A 21,399-nucleotide genomic window follows, 5' to 3' on the forward strand; every position below is an offset into this window, starting at 1 on the left:
TCTAAACTAACCAAGAGATATTTAGGAGGATTCAAAATATAATCCTATACCTAAGTTAAATTAAAAATGAACCATTCTAGGGCGCCTGGGTGGCTCAGTTGGTTAAGCGACTGCCTTCGGCTCAGGTCATGATCCTGGAGTCCCGGGATCGAGTCCCACATCGGGCTCCCTGCTCAGCAGGGAGTCTGATTCTCCCTCTGACCCTCCTCCCTCTCATGCTCTCTGTCTCTCAATCTCTCTCTCACAAATAAGTAAAATCTTAAAAAATTTTGAAAAAAAAAAAAAGAAAAAAAAATGAACCATTCTAGTACGAGGTGAAAAGTTTCTTGCTTGATGCATTTCAAGTTAAAGAGAAATGTACAAATGGTTTTAATTAACTACATATGCAATATGAATCATCAAGGTCTGCCAAAGAAACCTAAAGTAATCATAACAGCCTTAATGGATGTATAGAGTTTACTATAAAGTAGATAACAATTGCCTTATTCTCTTGGCTGGTTGGAATACACTTGCAAGTGGGTTTGACATTAGGGGCTACATTTGAAGAAGAAATCTAAGAATCTGGAATGAATCCAGAGGAAGGTAAGTGGGATAGGAAGGGTTGTTGAAAGATGTGGGGAAAACACTGGACTGGGAATTAAGAGGTTTAAGTTTTGGATCTGCCATTTCTAGGTGACACCGGGCAGAACACACTCCCTACCCAGCTACACTTCAACCCCCTAAACCTCATCTTCCTCCTGGGTAAAGAAGGAGATCTGGACTTGAGTTTCTGAAATCCTTGTCAATTTGAAAGTTTGGCAGCTATGAAATTATGCTATCTGAGAAGGGCCAAAGGAATCTAGGGATGTGGAGCCTACAACAGGAAATACTGAAAGGGGACATAAAAACTTTTTAATTATTTGAAGGATTGTCATGAGGAAAAGGAATTAGATTTGCTCTGTATGTCATGCAAGAACAGACCTATGGCCAAAAGGAAGAGGATACAGAGAATATTGTGAACACTGGTACTTCCTAATGATGCAATGGACTTCCATGTGAAGCAGTGACCATTTAGGGGAAGCAGGATATAAATTCCCTTCCAGCCTCTCCAAAAGTACTTGGTACAATCATACATATTGGTGTGAGAATTGTATTAAAAATTCCATCATGAGAACATGTACACACCCATAAGAATTTCTTCAGACTTACTTACCTCCGATCCACCTACTCTATATTCCTCATCCATCAGCATCCTGGGTATCTTCTTGTATGGCTCAGTATCTTTTATTCTCCTTCTTGCTTCTGCGATTGACAAACTTATTTGGTCCTCTTTTTCCGGGTCTTAATGTTGGCCCCTCTTTAAGATGTGACTTTATCCGTCCTTTGATCCTTCAGACCACAACTTTGGGCAATAGGTACCACAGTCGGTGATCTTTCCTAGCTAACAGAACAATTTGCAATTAAATTGCTATTCATTTGGCCCCCATCTCACATAGGAGGTGTATAGAACACAAAAGACTCCTTATCAGCACTGCATAGAAAAATCTTACATTAGGTGGGAGGTTGGACTTCATGACCACTAATGTCCCCCTTTATTTTCAGATTCCTTTTTTTTTTTAAAGACTCATTTACTTATATTAGAGAGAGCGAGAGAGTGGGGCGTAGAGGGAGAGGGAGAGAAGCAGAATCCCCCTGAGCTCAGAGCCTGACACAGGGCTTGATCTCATGATCCTGAGACCATGATTTGAGCCCAAATGAAGAGTTGGATGCTTAACTGACTGCACCACTCAGGTGCCCCTTATTTTCAGATTCTGCGACTTTCTTATTTATATTTGTCACTGTTCACAGGAAGGGCAATACATAGAAAGTTTTCAGTGACTCTTTGTCAGTAGTAACGCTCTTCCAAGAACACCACCATTCAGTTAAGTCACATATATGTAGAGATACTTTTGCTCTTTGATTTTGCCACTGAACCACCTTCAGCAGATCATAGGCAGCTCTTGGAGCAGTGGAGATGAGACAATTCTTCCTCATTTACCTTCTTGTCTGGTGTCCTATATGACCAATGGGAGCCTATGAAGTACAGCCAGCTAGAAAAGAGGAGGGGTAGGATTTGTCATGGAACAATGCAATACTGATGGCCACATGATCAAACCATGGCTTTGGCCTCCTTGACCCTTTGAGCTAACCAAGAGTCAATGCTCTTTGAAGGATTGTTGGGAGGAAATTATGGCCACAGTTTTGTTGATCCTGGAATGATTCAATTCCAGTGGAAAGTAGCAGAAGGCTAGGACTCTGGCCCATACATATTCTGTATAGTGGATTCTCCTCTTCATGGTGATCCTATAAAAAAAAAAAAACAACCAAATCTGATCATATCCTTCCACCAATACTCTTCAACTGCACCTATAATAATACCCAAACTCTGTATCATGACTTAAATAGTCTGATTCCTGCCCCTCTCTCCAATAGTTACTTTTTGAGGGCAAAAACCTTCTCTGTGTCCTGCTACATCTGCAGTGTTGAGAACAGCACTTGGCGTATACTTTAATAACTATTCATTGAATAAACGAATCTAGACTTGACTTCAAAGAACTTTACTAAATTTATATAATGGAATCTCTCATCACTAAATTCTAAGAAATTCTATCCTCATATCTCCATTATGCTTTGGGGATGAAAAGCATTATTTGGATTAATAATAGGATAGCTGAAGAAGTGAAGAATAATGTCATGTCCAGTTCAAACTCCTTGGGAGAATCTGGTTGGGAGAATGGAATTACCCAAGTTGGACTCTGCCCAGCACACGAGGCTTAAGTTATTGGGTAAGAGTACATTAGAAAAATGAATTTGGCAGCTGACGAAATAGTCTCTTTATGTGGAAATAAGTGACCTTGGATTTAGTTTCTTTTAAAGGCTGGCTTTCTCTGGCAGGGGCAAGAGATGATACTTTGAAAGAGCCAGCATTTTGCAATGATAGCAGCAGTCCCAGGAAATTTGTGGGTGGTTATAGAGCATCTATTTTTCAGCATCCATTAGGGTAGGAATGCAGTGGACCAAATCTGCTTTTTGTTTTGCCAATGTTTAGCCTCTTCACTTGGGGAATCCCCCATGATTGTGGCTGACTGTAGTCCAAGATTCTTGAGCTGCCCTGAATCAGATACCTATGGGCAAAAAGGAAGACATTTATTGCTTCCTTCCTTTTTCTCTTTTTTTTCTTCCTCCATTTAATTTCCCACATTGTCAGTGAATGAGTCAAAGGTTCAATATTTTTTCCCCCGAGACTGACTTTGGAAAAGCCAATGCAGTGCATCATACTATTTCTAAACTAGTTCATCGTGACATTCTGGGATTTTGATAGGACATCTTTTCTGTGTCAAGCCGTCCTAGGGTAGCTCATACCCTTTGTTCACTTTTGACAAGATAGATGGAAGGCAGGGTGATAACACAGCAGGATGAAAGGGAGAAAGTGACCTTAGGAAGGGTGTATTCATGGCCGTTGGGTGCAGACGGTGCAGACAGAGCTGAAGGAGTGGTAAAAGGCCTCCTTGTCTGAATACCCCATATTGCAGCAAGTCCCTAAGGCTGGAAAAGAATTTAAACAGTGGAGGCCTTCTTTGAGGTATTTATATTCTCTGCTAGTAAGGTCATAAGTAATCACATTGATTGTGAATCCAAATAGAGCATATGGTGTCAGTCATGTTGCGATTTGAAGGCAAATACCCCAAAATACCTCCTCCACCAGCTGGTCTGGTGTCTACAAACTCTACTCACATCCTTTCTTTGTGTAAAAGTCCCATCTCTCAAAAACCCTGAAAAAATGCTGTTATTTCACCTGGGAGGGGATGGAGGTCAGTTGACAGGATCGGGCTTGGCTTATTTCGCTGTCAGAAAAAAATGCAAGCGTAATTTTAACTAGGAAGTTTGGAATGGGGTGGGTGAAGTAGGTCAGCACGCAATTGCTCTTGCAATGGAGTGCTCTGGGAAGGCAGGACCAGCAATAAAAGACACTTGTTTGGGGGAACCAGTGAGGTGAGTCACAGATTAGTGACAACATGTGCAACCTATGAAATGGTTATTGCTTCACTGCTCCCCTTCAGATCTCACCCAAGAACATCTCTTGTGGCCACTCTAATGGGAAACATGCAGGGAAGGGAATTCTGGGAAATGTAGTTCAGCCTCACCAAGTTAACCTTTATCAAGCCACCATTCCAGGTCAGCTGATTCCATATCCTGTGGCCTTTCCATAACACCACATTGTCCCTTTCCAAATGAACTTTTAAGTTACTTGTTCAACCTTTAAACCCACGAAAGACATTCTTCGTAGTCCCACCTAGTTTGAGTAATGATACCATTACAGGCCTCGAGAGGAGCTGGCTAGTGGCTTGGGGGCAGCATGCATGAGAAAGAATAGGAGTTCAACATCTTCTAGAGTAGATCCAAGAACAGGCTAAACTCTGGCTGCAAAGGAAAAAGGTCTCATCTGTGGGGTGTATACAGTAGGGGTCAGGTATTTTGTTCTTCATGTATGTCTAGCCCTGCAACACCCCCTCTCACATAGCCAGTCACCAAGTACAATTAGGCAGTTTCCGTCCCACACAGAGAGGTCCAAACAAGGGGAGGGGATGGGAGTGGCTAAAATATAGCCCTGCTTCTCTCACCAGGCTCAGGGATGCTTCAGCCTTGAGGAATGAAAACTTTTCCAATCCATGGGCCTAGAGGAGGCAACTTTTTACAGTTCACACAAAGGCGCTGGATGTGTAACTGTGTCCCTTGAATCACTTGCCTATAGCGGTCTCACAAGACTTCTCTTCTTCTCCCTTGAGAAAGCCCCTGGACTTCACAGACTGCCCACAACTAGCTCAGCTCCTGGAATCCCTGTGTGGAGCTTGAGTGTACCTCCATGTGAGGAAAGTAAGAGCTGAGATGAAGAAACCAAACAAACAATTTCACACTAGTCCTTTCAAAGCATCAAGACAATGACAACTTCATCACGACTTTGAAGAATTCCTCCTTTCTCTTTTGAGGGTCAGCAGAGCATTTCAATAAGAAAACTGAGCTTGAAATACAAGGATGTGTGTGTATGTGTATGTGTGTGTGCGTGTGTGTGTGTGTGTGCTGTAGGAAGTGAGGTAATGCAAGTACATTTTGAAAGAACCAACTTCCTATCAAGATAGAAGGCAGACTGTTGATTGATTTGGGCTATATATGGCCTGTGAGCTCATATAGCAGGAACACGCCTTGTCAGGATGCCCTGATAGCTTACTATCTACTCAGGATGATTTTTTCCCTTGCTGCCTGTAACAGCTCAGTTCTGCCTGCTGTAGCACTTCCAGCCTTTTGCTCTGATGCTCCTCGGAGCTTCCGCTTTGGTTCTTATAGCCCGGCACCCTCCTGGTGGTGCTATTGTGGGACGGCTAACCAGAGCTGGTTTGGGGCAATTCTTCATATTTCCTTTTAAGCATCAAATGAAATACTGAAAGTTTTTAATGCTTGTGATTAGAATGACTATGGAAAGTACAATTGGCCCACACCAGATTCTGCTCTAAGAATCAAAAAGAGGTGTACCAGTTGGTTAACATGCACATACCATTGTTTGAGGGGCTCTCTGATGGAGACATGATGAACCATCCTTATATAGTGGCACTGCAAGTTATTTAGGGGGCCTGGCATGGAGTGACTCACATATCCACATCTGTAGGCCCAACCCACAGCAGCAACATGATGCCACACGCGTTGTTGTGTTCCTGGGTCCTCACTAATTCTCTCTTGTCTGCATCCCTTTCTTTCCTCTCAGGAACTTCTTCATTCTTTACTCTTAGAACCTTGCAGCATGGAATAATGCAAATAATCATAACCAACATGTATTACACACTTGGCATGTATAACCATTTTGCCGAGCACTTTACAGAAATCATTCATCCAATAAATATTTCCTGGGGACTATAATATGTTAGAAAATGCTCCCGGTGCTGGGGATACAGAATAAAACAGACAAAAATCCCTACCCTCATGGAATTTACATTCTCGAGGGAGATAAAGAGAATTTTAAAAGTAAAATATTGGATAGGGAGAAGATGGTAAATGCTCTGTAGAAAAATCAAGGGAGGAAGGGTGCTAGGTAGTATTGGTGAGGGCCCAGGAGGGGAGTGTGGCTCTTTTAAATAGGGTGAGTGGTGAAGATTTCCTGAAGAGTGATCCGTAGGACATCTCTATAGGACATGTAATATTGTTATCTTCATTTTACAGGTGAAGAAACTGAGGCTTAGCATATAAAAACTTTTTTGCAAAAATAGATCTCTTAGTTATTCATAGGTTAGAGTCTATCTCTCCCAGAAGTATTTGTTATCGCTTTCTTCCTAGCTGCAGAATGCAAAGCAATTGTACACAGTTGAGGAATTGTAACATGAGGGTTAGGGATATGCCAAAGGTGTGAGATAGAGGAACAGTTACATTTCCTATGGTTCCTATAGTCAGAATGGCTTAGTTGGCCTGCTGACCCGGTCTCCCTCTTGAGTGAAGATCAACCTCTGCATGATGCTAGGCAGGGTTCTGTGGCCATAGAATAGACTTAAAAAAGAAATCGCAGCCAATTTTTAAAAGTGGATTTTGGGGGCGCCTGGGTGGCTCAGTCGGTTAAGTGTCTGCCTTTTGCTTGGGTCGTGGTCCCGGGGTCCTGGGATGGGGCCTCACATCGGGCTCCCTGCTCGGTGGGGAGCCTGCTTCTCCCTCTCCTCCTGGCTCGTGCTGTCTGTCTCAATCTCTCAAATAAATAAATAAAAATCTTTTTTAAAAAGTGGATTTTACTTTTTAGAGCAGTTTTAGATTCACAGCAAAACCGAGCAGAAAGTGCAGAGAGTTCCCATACACCCATACACCCCCGTCCCCCCCCCCTCCACAGCCTCCCTGACTATCCACATCCTGCTAGACTTTTTATTTACTCCCTCCCTGTCTTGCTTCTTTCTTAGGAATGAAATCTGGTCTACAGATTCAAATAATGTTACTCACTAGATGCTGAGTCCCCCCATGCACACCTGGGCTGCCCTGTCTGTCGGGGGCCTGCCACTGTCCCTCATAAATGGGGGGCCCGGTGCCTGCACAGGGGGTCAGAAGGACACACAGGGATCGCAGACAGATGGCCGGGTTCCTGAGTGCTGGCATGCCCATGAGCTGCAGCTGAGGCCATCCCCGCTTAGTAGCCCTGTCGATTCAAGCAACTTTCTCCTCCAGGCCAAGGTTTTGATTTCTTTTCTAGGAATTTCCCAGCCCTGGATTTCCCCTTTTGCTTTTGAGTTTCTCATCCTAAGTTGGCTCTGCTTGCCCTCCAGACTTGCCTAAAAGCTCCTTATTTAATGTTGAACCTTGAGTAAAATTCTCATCTGCCACAGCACGCTGAGTCATGGTGATGTGACTCCTCACTGACTGGAAGCTGCTTTTCAGACGGGTGGGCTTTCCCTGTGGCTGGCAGGAAGCAGCCTCCAGCCAGACGCCCACACCTCTGGGCAGAGCCATTTCTAAGAAGCCTTCGGGGTGGAAATGTGTCAGCCACCAGGAGGGTGGAAGAGAGGCATGGGGGTGGGAGTGACATCATGCCTGATCCTGCTGGATTTGAGGGGAGGTCATGCATGCTTGAGCTTGACATTTTAGGGAGAAGGAGTTGAACTCATTGATGAGCTTTCTTTACTTGAGAGTCACGGGATGAGGTCACACTTGGGTTTACCTTATTCCGGAGAAGAAAGAATGAGATCATGCTGCGTGTCCTTTATTTGGGGTCCAGGAGTGAGGGGAGAGGGTACACCATACTAGAATGCACCTCATTTAAGAGGCTGAGGAGGTGGTGAAGCTCCTTAGCCTCCACGTGGAGGTTTGCCTTCCTCCTTGCAGAGCTTGCTTTTCCTCACTTTCAGAAAGGAATCTGGGGCCGAAGCACCCCCAGCTCCCTTGCCCTCACTTTGCCTGACTGAGATGCTCCGCCTGGGACTGGGCTCCGAGAACCTCACAGAACTGCACCTGCCTTCCCTACAGACAGAGGGCGCTGCGCAGAAGCAGGAGGATCCATCAGGCAGCCGGCTTAACAGGACTGCCTTCAGGTGAAGTGCTCTAAGGCTACATTATTCATCCAAGAGGACATACTAGTCATTTTCTCAGACAAAGGCAGAGATCAATGGTATGATTTGGAAACAATGTCATAGGTGAGCAACTATGGAAACAATAAAAGGTAGGAGTGACCACATAAATTATTCACATTCACTCATTCACCCCATTCAACAAATAATTATTGAATATCAACTGTGTGCTAAGCACTAGGCCTTGGGGATACAGGCAAGTTTGGCTTTTGTGGAGCTTAAATTAATATTATACACTGTACATTTGAATTCTCCAAGGAATCTAATTATAGCCGCAGAACAAGGGGGAGGGGGCAACAGATGAGTCCTGCTGCCCCCTTGCGGCAGGATTAGACTTACTAAGTTGAGCTCTCAAAATCGTGAAATCGCTCATTCATTTACACTGCCTCTGTCTCAGCATCTGTTTAAAATACACGTAAAAATAATATACGTAGATCTGTTTATTTACAGGCCTCTCATACTGTCCTTCTTTTCCCTTTCATACTGAGACCTACAAAATACCCAGTCCTGCCCCACACTGGTGTGGTCACATAATAGTGACCGTCAGAATAGTCTTCTGGGACCTCTAGTTGCCGTTGCCTGTCATTGACTAACCTCCATCTCTTCTTCTAGGCCCAAACCCCATTACCCACCCAAGGTAACCTTAAAAATAGAAGATGGCTTTCTCTTCCTCTAAGGATCTGCCAGAACCAGAGGAGATGAAGAAGTCATTGCTAATTAATGAAGTTTCCAAATGTCAAAACAGAAATCAGTCCTGTCACTAAACACAACTGGAAGTGAAATGTGTGAGTAGAGTTGCCTAGACAGTTCATCTGCGAATCCCAGGAGAGCATCGAGGGAGATTCAGGAGCAGAGAATGGCTCCTGCTGTGACAGTAAGTATGAGGCTTGACTCATAGGAGAGGAGGAATGGGAAAGACATGAAATGCCTTTTTTTTTTTTAAGAAAAATTACCCAAATCAATTTATTTTTTAAAGAATGGCATGTCATCAGCCTTATCAGCCTTTTTTTTTTTTTTTTTTTTTAGAGAGAGAGAGCGCACACGTGGCAGGGGGAGAGGGGCAGAGGGAGAGGGAAAGAGAGAATCTTAAGCAGGCTCCATGCCCAGCGCAGAGCCCAATTCAGGGCTCAATCTCACAACCCTGGGATCATGACCTGAGCTGAAATCAAGAGTCAGACGCTTAACCGACTGAGCCACCCAGGTGCCCCCCAAATCAATTTAATTAACATTGAAAAAATATAAATAAACCCTGGCATGGGAAAATATCATAGACAAGATAATTAATATATACACAGACAATAAGGAGAAGTGTGGTGCCCTTGATACAGTATAAATACGCAAATAGCAAAACCCAATCCCCTTCCCAAGGACAGAACCACCAGGTCCCCCTGCCATTTCTGGACCTCCCCCACCTCCCACCTAGCCCTCAGTGATGAAGTTCACCTCTGATGCACAGCCATCACCCTTATCCATGGAGAAATCTATGAGCCTCCAAGATGAGCTAGAGGAGAAGGGAGGTGGCAGGACACTTACACCTCCAGGGAATTACCAGGCAGAGTAGGATACTAGACATTTGTCCAGACTACACAGAGATGTGCCAGGCCCTTGGAAGCCAGATCTCGGATGCTGACCTGCGAGCCTTGGATGGGGTCCAGTATTCCCAGTCTATATACCTAGTCAGCCTCCCTTTTTCCCTTCCTCCCTCCCTTCCTTTCTTCCTTCTGTGTAGTAAGTAGAGTATAAAGAACATAATTTAATCTGTTTCAGTTGATAATAAAAATCCTTCTGGAATTTCAAATTCACCATTAGGAATTATTTTCATCAGATATAATGACAGATACTGATGTAGAAAGTCTGGAGACTAGTCTGAATTGTCAAAACCTTGAGAAATATCCTGAAAGTTGGTTGTCAGAAATTCTTAATTCACAGTCACTTTCTAGAGATTTTTCATTCTCTCCTAAACGTCAAAGGCAGAAGAATTTCTGATTAGCTGAAGTTTCTGGTTGTTTAGTCTCTGGTAGAAGCTTTCCTTGCCACTGTCCTCTTCTTTTCCAGATACATCAGGGTTAAAATATTGGGAAGAACTTAACAGGGGGAAAATGTCTTCTATTTACATAAACCATCCACATATCTGGCTGCAAAATCATCTTCATATACATAATTATCTCTGGTTGAAACATTTTATCCTGATTAATTAAAGCACTTCTGCTGCTCCCAATAGCAGAGGAGAGTTTCTGGAAAGGACTCCAAAGTCATTTTGCCTCCTTAAAAGCTCTGTGGTCCACACGTCTAGACTGGTAAATGCCTTCCACCAATTTAATGATTCCATCTAGTATAACAGAAGTGTGGCAATTACATACTTTAAGTTACTTCTGTTATAATTGAACACTACCTACATAATTAACAACCTCAATTAAAAAAAAAAGTTTTTCTATTTTAAAAGCCACAGAATTTCATTGTAGAAAAGTATAAAATACAGAGAAACAAAGAAGAAAATAAAAATCAACTAAGTTATAAATACCATTAATATTTTGGTGAATATCCTTCAGTACTTTTTTCTACTCATACAATTTTTTACTATTCAACTGAAAGCTTACATTCTCATAGGGATTTGATTTTTTTTTTTCCACTAAAAAATAGATCCCAAACATTTTGCCCATGTAGTTAAGTATTCATATGCAACAGGACATTTAATGTCTATGTGGTTCTCAGTTGTTAGTTGTAATTTATTTAATAAATCTACTGAGAACCTCAATTAGATTGTTGTCATTTTTTTCACTGTTGTATGTAACCCAGACTTGGATAGCATTGTGCATAAATCTTTTCAAGAATCCCTAATCACTTCTTCTTTTTTTTTTTTTTTTAAAGATTTTATTTATTTATTTGAGAGAGAAAGAGAATGAGCAAGGAGAGGGGCAGAGGGAGAGGGACAAGCAGACTCCTTGCTGAGCCGGATGTGGAACTTGATCCCAGGACCCTGGGATCATGACCTGAACCGAAGACAAACGCTTAACCAACTGAGCCACCCAGGCGCCCCCTAATCACTTCTTTATGGCAAAGTCCCAGAAACAGAATAGCCGGCTGACAGGGATTAAACATTTTCAAGTCTTTTGCTAAAAATACTGCCAAACTGGCCTCCAGAATGTAAGGATGTATATACTTTCATTCTCTTAAATGAAGGGGGGGAAATTGGAGGGGTAGATGAACCATGAGAGACGATGGACTCTGAAACAAACTGAGGGTTCTAGAGGGGAGGGGGGTGGGAGGATGGGTTAGCCTGGTGATGGGTATTAAAGAGGGCACGTTCTGCATGGAGCACTGGGTGTTATGCACAAACAATGAATCATGGAACACTACATCTAAAACTAATGATGTAAGGTATGGGGATTAACATAACAATAAAAAAATTTAAAAAGAGAGTGACTCCCATCTTCAACAGCATATGGTCTTTTACTAATTTGGTTGTTGAAAATGGGAATCTCATTTTCACTGAAAGGACTTTGAATACTAGTGAGGTGAACACTGTTTTATGCATTTAATTGGCTATTTGTATGCGGGCTCTGGGGAATGGTCCATTCATGCCATCTACTCAATTTCCTTCTGTGAGGGTTATCTTTTACTGATTGGTTTGTAGGTAGCTAATTGGTCTTTTCTACAGTCAGACAATTTCCAAAGTTGAATTTTATGGCAATGTTTGTTTTACATGCTTCCTTTTTGTCACTTTCTCTGGGAAGTTCATGGAAATGAACCCATGCTAAAAACTGGCCAAATTAGTTTGCTTAATTTACAAGTAATCTTTTTTTTTTTCTAAGAGAACTCATGGAATTACTCTGTTTTGAAATTTTGCAGCGACTCCTTTCCACCTTTATCTATTTATTTTTTTTAATATTTTATTTCTTTATTTGACACACACACAGAGCACAAGCAGGGGGAGAAACAGGCAGAGGGAGAGAGAAGCAGGCCCCCCACAGAGCAGGGAACTGGAAACGGGACTCAATCCCAGGACCCTAGGATCATGACCTGAGCTGAAAGCAGATGCTTAACAGACTGAGCCACCCAGGCGCCCTCCTTTCCACCTTTAGAATGAAAATAAAACTTACCAGAAAAAACGAGGATCTAGCAGCGGACCTCACCTGCTGCTATGCTGTTTAATACAGTAGCCAGAGTGGCTCTTTTGTTAACTGTTCTTATCACACACACACACAGAATAATAATAAATAAAGAGGGCAGGAGCAAAGCTTTGGAGGTGATGATTTCCCAGGTGTATACTTATCTTCAAACTCATCAAGTTGAATATATCGATTCTTCACAGTTTTTTATATGTCAATCATGATGTGGAGAACAAAGGCAAAAGGAGATATAGACAAAATTAAATTTCCTTACAACTTGCAGCCCATTGACAGATACTTGGGACAGGCAGAGTATGACGTTCCTCCAGGAACTCCCAACTGTCTTAGTGTTAATGCTTTGCTAAAGGCAAAAAGCAACCTTGGCTTGACAATAGCCAGACCTCCAGCATCCTGTAAGTCTTCTTTAACATATGGAAATCAGTTTTTGGAAACTTCTTTGTCTCTACCCACCCCCCACAACTTAAAAGTATAAAACCAGTAGCTCCTTAAAACCCCAGTCAGTGTAGGTCTTTCTGCCCATGGGTTCTATCCCTATGCTTTAATAAAACCACGTTTTTTTGCACTGAAGATGCCTCACGAATTCTTTCTTGACCATTCACTCCCAGACCCCACATCAAATCACATCAAATCATACTTCAATAAAGGGGTATTAAAGAGGGCATGTATTGAATGGAGCACTGGGTGTTATACGCAAACAATGAATCATGGAACACTACATCAAAAACTAATGATGTACTGTATGGTGATTAATATAACATAATAAAATTAAATTAAAAAAAGATACAGTAGCCACTAGTCACATGTGGCTATTTAATTTTAAATTTAAAAAAAGAAATAAAATTAAAATTTCGTTCTTCACTTGCTTGATAACCACGTGTAGCTTGTGGCTACCATTTTGGACAGCACAGATATAGAACTTTTCCATCACTGCAGATAGTTCTGGACAGCACTGATCAACAGATTTCATTTTCCAGTCTCTGGGTCTGCTCCTTCTCTTGGCTTATGCTTGGAATGCCTTTCTCCTTTTCTTTGGCTCATTTCCACACATTCTTCAACATACAGCTCAGATGCCACCTACTCTGGGAAAGCGTCTCCTGACCACGCCTGTCCCTAGTCTGGATGGCAGGCTCTTCTGTGGCCCATAGAGCTCTGGCCACAGCGTGCCTGCTATGGCCAACCACGGACGTCACTTCACTTGTCTTTGCCCCCTACCAATTCAGTGAGGGAGGAGTACATGCCTTTAACTTCGGATTCCGCAGAACCCAGCATAGTTTCTGAAAAATGGACAAAGCTTGGTGTACTATATGGACTGCCCACAATTTGCCCCACCCCGTGCAAATGCAATGGCTTTTTCTTAAAAATTCTCAGGAACTAGGGGTGCCTGGGTGGCACAGGGGTTAAGCCTCCAACTCTTGGTTTTGGCTTGGGGCGTGATCTCAGGATCCTGGGATCAAGCCCCATGTTGGGCTCCCTCAGCGCGGAGTCTGCTTGAGTTTCTCTCTGCTCCTCCCCTGTGTGTGCATGCTCTCTCACTCTCAAATAAATAAATCTTTAGAAAAAATTCTCAAGATCTAAAATACATACAAAAAGAAGTATTCAAGGAGCAACACATGTTCTAAAGAATAATACAACGATTATAATAAAGTAATGAAATACATGGGTGTACTTTATGAGCTGCCTCAGGGAAGATAGTTACAAGGGCAATATCATACCTTTTCTCCTGTTAGAGATATAGACATAGTATCTTTATGCTTCAACACATGTGTATCATTGGAAAAATTACAAACCATATCCTCTTAATAATTTTCACCAAAAATAAAAGACTATGAAAACTTATCTGTTATCATTAGTCTTCTGGAGTCTCTCCGGGGTCTTCATCTCATTTTCTTTCTAAAGTTACAGCATATTTTACTGGCAGAATATGCATTTTTGAGCAACAGGCTTTTTTGAGCAACTGGCCCAAGATATATTTTTCCTTTTAAATTAAAAAAAAAAATCACAATTAATACATATTTCTTAGAGGAAAAAAATTAAAAATACTGTTACATATAAAGAATAATGGATAACTCAATCTTACCACCAAATGACAATTTCTGTTTGCATTTGGCACATAACCCCCCAATTTTTTAAAATCACAGATATATATATTTTTGTTTCTTGCAAAAGTGAGATCATGCTGTACTTGGATTTTTTTTCAATTGACACATCATGAATAAATTTTTATGTCAATAAATATGCCTATAACATAATTTTCAATGTCTATCTAGTGTTTCATTGTAAAAATGTGCCATTAAAAAAATCACTCTCTGTTTTTTGCAAGTTTAGATGATTTCTAACTTCCTCTCGCCCCCACTTTTGATAACAGTGCTATGCTGGATGGCTCTCCTTCTGACTAAATGTTTTCAGAGATCTGAACCTCTCCAAGGAAGAAACAAGCAATGCTTTTCTTTTGGGGTTTTAGAGTGTGTTGGACAGAGGTGGATATAAACCTGCCCAGGCCAATCCAGGAACAAAGCAACCAAATTAATGGGTCCAGAGCATTATTCTGAGGTCAGTGGCTGCTGGTAGTAGGTTCCCTAGAAAACAGTCTGGGGCAATACTTACCTGCTAATGCCTCTTTGGGAGGTGTAATGGCAGGGTTATAAAAATGAGGGAAAAAAACAATTGAGGCAGAGAAGGAGGAAAGTGAATACTGGTTAATGAGTTGGTCACAGCTTCATGGTAGAATACAGCAGTTTCTTGCTGATGTGGGACATCTCTAGCAGGGCGCACCCAACAGTTGAGTTTGGGGATGATCGGTAGGAGGGAGGAAGAGTATATTTCCCAGCTCCCTGTGGTCTCCTTTCTGTTTTTGGTTCAGGTAAATCCCACTAGGCATGACTGCCTCCACTTCTGGGTTCTGTCACCTGGTCCCTCTGGACAGCCATGGCCGAAGCAGTTTGACACTGGGATGCTGTGCTTCCTTTGTGTCTGAAAGTGGTTGGAAGAGGGAGGGGCTCCCTGGGTCTGATCAGGGAGAACGCAGGTGACAGAGATGCTCCCACTGTGGCAGGCTCCCAGGGGTCCTGCCAGGATCTGAGCCTCACCCTGGGGGAAGCAAGGGAGTGAGAAATACACTGAGAAATGATACCAGCAGAGGAGGGGGACTACCTCTAGCTTTTCAACTTGTACTTTTCCTTGGAGGCCCATCAAAGCCCTTGGTTTTGAGAAAAAAGGGATTCTGTGGAGGGCTATCCACACGAAACACCAAGACCCAGTCTCCCCAGGAGGTAGGACAGGAATGCAGCGTTGTAAAGGACGGGAAAAGGAAATTAAGTTCTGTGGGCAGGAAAGCTCCACCTTTCCTTTGGGGACAGAAAAAGAGCAAGAGGTCAGATGGGGACGCTTGGCTGAGCCGAGCCATGCCCTCCTCCACATCTCTTGGTCTGGACCATCCAGCCTGCAGGGCAAGCAGGCAGCCTGGGCTCACCCAAGAGCAGGCTTCAGAAGGGGTGGGCAGATACAAAGTGTGTACATCCTCGTGTGCCCTGAGATCAACAGTACCTCCAAATGATGACCCCGATACCCCAAAGGGCAGGGGCAGAAGAAGGAGGAGAGATAGGTCCTGAGACTTACAAGTAGAGTTCAGTTTAATTGAGTGGTTTCCTTTATGACCTTCCACACTCGAAACAGGGCAAATTTCCTGCAATTAGCTGGGATATTTAAAAAAAAAAAATGGCAGCAAAGCAAAGGAAGAAACTAGGGTATGAAAGAAGAGGAAGAAGCAGGGACAGAGGAGAATGAGTCCGCTGGGTGGTTTCCCTGAGGTGTCCTAATGCCAAGGACAAGTTCAAGCAACACTTTGTTTGTGAGTCTCATTATGTGTGGCCAAGTTTGCTCTGGGCATTGTCAGTCTGCCGACGATGCTTGGCTTCCCCTTGCAGCTTTTGGTTTTCTGCAGGACCAGATGGTAGTTTTTTTTCTTTTTACATGGATTTGAAAACAGAGAGGAAGCTCTCAGACAGACTTTGTAAGATTATCCAGGCTTTGGATGTAACTGAGGATGGGCTTAAATTCTTTCCCATTTCCCATTGCCTGAAGGATGAGCTCTCTGGTAAGGGTGGCTCACACAGGACACCTGCAAGCTGATCTACCATGTCTTCCCATCTGCACCTTCCATCTCTTCAGTGGCTCATGATCCTTCTCTGACACCATGTGGTCTTGCAGGCTTCTGTACCCACCCAGAAAGCTCTTCCCCCACAGTCCTCTCATTTCTGCCCAGGGTGTCACATGCATCAAGAGTCAGCTCAGGTTTGCCTCCAGAAAGCTTTCCTATCTCCAGGTGAATCTGACCACACCCTTCCTTGCATTCGTGTAGTGTGAGCTCTTGTAACACATTCTAGCTATCAAATACTTGTCTGTCATTTTCTGTCAGATTAGGAACTGCTTGAAAACAAGGATCATATTCATTTTTGATCCTTTAGCACCTAGAACAGTGTCTGGAACCTGGAGTGCACTTAGAAAACGCAGTTGGTGGAGAAAGAGACTGTGTTTCCAGAATACCAGGTTTATATACTTGCTACCCCACTCATCATGCTGCCCATGGGTACTGTTTCCCTGTGACTCTCCTGGCATGCCCCAGCTCCTTGAGGTCAAAGCTACAAGCTTACTACCTTTAAGAAAATGTCTAGCACATCTAGGTGTTAAATACATGTTGGCTTTAGGAAAATGTACAATACCGTAGGCTACTTCTTACATTACCCAGAGTTCAGTTCCCAGTCATTGTGATGCTAGCAAATCTCCTGAGTGCAAGCACTGAGCTAGGCACATCGCATGCATCACACTACTAACCATCACAACAGCCCTTAAGTTGGGTATCCCCTCCCTGCTGTCCGTTTTACAGAGGAGGAGACCATGATTCGAGGAGCGAAGGGCTTTGCTCCAATACACACATCCAGACAGTGGCAGAGATGAGAGGTCAACTCTGGTTTGAATTCAGATGCTATGAGGTGGCCAGAGTTTTGGCTTAGCCTTCACCCCTGGAATTTCCAACTACCTGTCACCATTTGAACTTCTGGAGAAAAGGGAACAAGTCATCCTTCCCTAACTCCACCCATGTCTCCTCACAGCCCCGTAACTGCCGCACGATAGAGCTAACCATCCCCTTGGTGGACTATATATATGATTGCATTGTCACTTCATGTTACTCTCTTGCTATCAAACCATGGGGCATACCATAGAGACCCTGAAAACAGCTATGACTTATGGCTGAGGATACAAGTAGAATTTCCAGAGCACAGATTGTCTTTACCTGGATTGGAACCAGTACTAGTGATAAACTATGAAAATAGATTTGTAGGGGCGCTTGGGTGGCTCAGATGGTTGGGAGACTGCTTTCGGCTCAGGTCATGATCCTGGAGTCCCTGGATCGAGTCCCGCATCGGGCTCCCTGCTCGGCGGGGAGTCTGCTTCTCCCTCTCACCCTCCCCCCTCTCATGTGCTCTCTCTCTCTCATTCTCTCTGTCTCAAATAAATAAATAAAATCTTAAAAAAAAAAAAAAAGAAAATAGATTTGTAATTTAACAAGGACAGAATTGGAGGTAATATCGGCATGGGGATACCTAACATTTTAGCGCTTCCTGGGAGGGGCAGAATATGGATGCCTTTAATATAAACAGAGACCAGAGAGTTTACATTAACTGTCTCAAGGTTATACATCAGGTAAATGGATAGTGAGGATTTGAATTCACTTTGGATTCCAGGGCCTGTGTTGGAAATGCGGGTCAGACCTAAATTCTGGTGGGCCTTGAAATACAGACTAAGGTCTGCAGACTCTATTAAGAAGACAGCGAGAAGGTTTTGAGCAGAGGAGCTGTAAGATCAGAATGACACTTTGGAAAACCAGCCTAGCAACAGAGAAGAGGAGAAAGTGAGGCTGGAGGGATGAGCAGCTTGTGGGGGGGACCATTTAGGGAGCTGCTGCCAATAGTTGTGCTTCGATGAAGTTTGCTCTCAGACACATCAAGCCTGAGATGACAGGACAGGAGGAAATGCCCAGAAGGCAGCTGGAGGTGAGAGGCGGAGGGCAGTGGTAACGAGGGGTGCAGCTCTGCGAGTTGCTATGGAAAGGCAGCAGACATCACCCTGAAAGTCATGAGGTCACCAAAGGCTCCTGTGAGGACCAAAGGGGACAAAGGGCTGAGGATGAAACTTGGAGATCTGGCATATTCAGAGGGAAGAAGAAAGGCAGGGAATTCGAAGAAGACGGGAGGAACATCAGAGAGGTGCAGCCCAGAGCAAGGACTTGCAGCAAACAGGCTGACAAAATAATTTAACAGCAGAAGCCAGCATCCCCTTTAGGGAATTGTGCTGAGAGAATCTTTGATAAGCTGCCAGGGTGGAAGAGGTGAGTGAGGAGGTCCATAGCGGAAGGCCACGGAAGAATGGGGAAAGTTAGACTGCCCTGCACTGGACTGAGGAATTTGAGCTGGGGGTGGGGTGTGGAGCAGACAAGAGAGAGGGGAAAGGGAAAGGGGGGTGGAGGAGAGGTGGGAAAGTGCGGGGAGGTGGAGGAATAGTTCGTGGACAGGCTGAGGGCTTTTACAAATATGAGTCAGGAAAGTGGCCTGAGTGGTTCTTGTGAATGCTCTGCTCTCTCCCCAAACTTTCACTAGAGTCTCCCAAACGCACCAAAGCCTGGTGTGTGTGTGCTGGGGGAAATCAAAGAACAGGGCAGGTTCCTCTTCTGGGTCTGGAAGAATGATCAAACACGTGGAACCGTGAGGTGATGCCTGGAAGACATTCCATAGAAGCAGAGGTTCAGAGCCAGTGGCCTGAAGCAGTAGACACACCGAAAATGTGTGGAGGTCTGGGGAGGGCGCAGGACCCCTGGGATGGGGGTATAGCCAATGTCCTCTAAATCTTAAGAGACATCCAGACTCCAGCTAACCTCTGCGGTATGACCTTATGAGGGAAGATGTGCCATGAAATAGTTATATTTTCCAAATGAACTCAGTATGCTGGTGGATTTTACAAAAGTGAACAGAGCGAGGGGAGCCCTCAGTGAATGGTTTGAAGATGAGTAGCCTGGAGGGAGGACACCCATCTTTTTTTTTTTTTTTTTAAAGATTTTTTATTTATTTATTTGACAGAGAGAGACACAGCGAGAGAGGGAACACAAGCAGGGGGAGGGGGAGAGGGAGAAGCAGGCTCCCCGCAGAGCAGGGAGCCCGATGCGGGGCTCGATCCCAGGACCCTGGGATCATGACCTGAGCCGAAGGCAGGCGCTTAACGACTGAGCCACCCAGGCGCCCCGAGGACACCGATCTTGAGGTGGCCTGACACAGACTCGGTTCACACAGGCCCCCACAGGGCAGGCTGCCCAGCTGCGAGTCATTAGTTTAAACTGTCTGCTGGAGAACATCTCTGGGACTTTTCTGGTCCCTTAGCTTGTGAGTAATTGTTTCCTAGAAAACTTTTCCTAACCCCAAATATTCCTCCTGAGCTGAAAGGACGAGATCTAACAGAGAAGGCTGCAGAGAAGCAGGGGGTGGGCGACTGCCGAGCCCTGCTCCTGCGGGGAGGCCAGGGAGGCTGGGGAGGCTGCCAGGGAGGCTGCCGGGGAGCCCAGGGAGGGCGGGGAGCCGGGCACCGGGCCACCTCTGGGGCCTGGATAAGAGTGGCTGATGGGCCGCTCCAGCTCCCCCCACCTTTCAGCACAGACACTGATGAGATTTTTCCTCCAGTTCCTGTAAGTCATAGACCAGGGCTGTGCATGCCCTATGTACACATGCATCTCTGAGCACTGCAGGAAATTCTGGCTGTCATTGGGAGAAACATACGACAGTCAAATAAAATTTGTGAAAACACCTCTCACTGAAACCATGTCAAGAGGTTGAAGATTTAAAAAACTTTTTTTTAAGCTGTACATTTATTTTAGGAAACTCTACCCCCAAGTAGCGCTCAAACTCAGGACCCCCAGATCAAGAGTCGCATGCTCTGCCGACTGAGCCAGCCAGGTGCCCCCAAAGTTGATGATTTTTACGATGCAATTCAATACAATGAAATGATGACTCTCTTGCAGTTATTTCGTAACAAATTCTGCCAGGCTCTCCCATCTTGCCCGAAGAAATTAGAAACAAAGGAAAAGGGTGAAGGGAATATTAGCCAGCTCAATTTTCTGGTTTTCTACAGTAATCACTGGATTTGCTGAAGGAGTATGTAAAATGTCTCAGCGTCATTTGGCCTCTGTGGATCCTGTATTTACTAGCTACAGTTGCTAGTGAACATTAGTCAGGGAGAGGTGCTGCCTCTGGTTGAAGAGACTGGTGTGGATAATGGAACACTGTCATTTTTGCAGAGGCCACCCCTGGGTGTCTTGTTCCATCTATTCTTCCAAGGTGACATTGACACTCCTCCCATTGAAAGGTGGGGTCTGTATCCCCTCTCCCCTGCCCCTAACCCAGGCAAGATTTACAACTGTTTCAACCAATAGAATATGGCAGAAGTGATGTCACAAAAGTGATGTCATACAAGGTGATACAGCATCCTTTCTGCCTTTTAGAATAGTCTCTTGGGAGCCATAAGGTATTACAAAAGAGCTCTGATTACCCCGAAGCTGACATGCTGTGTGGAAGCTCAGGCTGTATGGAGAGGCTCAGCTGAGGTTCAAGGCGACAGCCAGAATCAAATGCCAGATGTAGGAGTGAAGATGACTCCAGACGATTCTAGCGCCCAGCCATTGAGTCTTCCCAAATGAGGTCTGAGACGCTGTGGAGCAGAGAGAAGCTGTTTTTGCTATGCCCTCCAAATTCCAGATCCACAGAATCTGGGAGTGTAAGAAAGTAGTTGTTTTAGCCTACTAAGTTTTGGGGTGGTTTGTTACATGGCAATAGTAATTGGAACAGATATGAAACCAGGAGCCCTATCTAGTCTCCGAGTTTTCCTGAGATACTTTGTTGGAGCATTAGAGCTTCTTGAAACACTATCTGAAAACTGAATTAACCATTTTTAAGGGCTCCAAATTCTATGTTTCTAATAAACCCGGAATGTAATAGTTTTATTAAGAAAGAGAAGATTCTTGGGCGCCTGGGTGGCTCAGTTGGTTAAGCGACTGCCTTCGGCTCAGGTCATGATCCTGGAGTCCCGGGATCAAGTCCCGCATCGGGCTCCCTGCTCAGCAGGGA

At 44.1% G+C, this 21,399-nt stretch overlaps 1 protein-coding gene across 11 annotated transcripts in view; it reads right to left on the reverse strand.

The window, feature by feature from the left end:
• The window catches only part of LRRC8C (leucine rich repeat containing 8 VRAC subunit C), a 119,009-nt gene that overhangs the window by 12,938 nt on the left and 84,672 nt on the right, over positions 1 to 21,399 (reverse strand). For 8 of the 11 annotated variants that reach the window (XR_010410861.1, XR_010410860.1, XR_010410859.1 and 5 more), the window contains 3 exons: positions 5,570 to 14,210; positions 2,018 to 2,322; positions 1,193 to 1,420 (listed from right to left, as the gene is read on the reverse strand). The gene's annotated coding sequence lies outside the window, so the exon portion shown is untranslated. Of the gene's footprint in view, positions 1 to 1,192; positions 1,421 to 2,017; positions 2,323 to 5,569; positions 14,211 to 20,824; positions 20,984 to 21,399 lie in introns of all 11 variants that reach the window. The other 3 variants (XR_010410855.1, XR_010410857.1, XR_010410852.1) reach the window with 3 other exon arrangements.

This window comes from Mirounga angustirostris, unplaced genomic scaffold, assembly GCF_029215605.1.
Source record: "Mirounga angustirostris isolate CCGP_5_RB_7025 unplaced genomic scaffold, mMirAng1.0.hap1 SCAF_4, whole genome shotgun sequence".
Classification (NCBI taxonomy): domain Eukaryota; kingdom Metazoa; phylum Chordata; class Mammalia; order Carnivora; family Phocidae; genus Mirounga; species Mirounga angustirostris.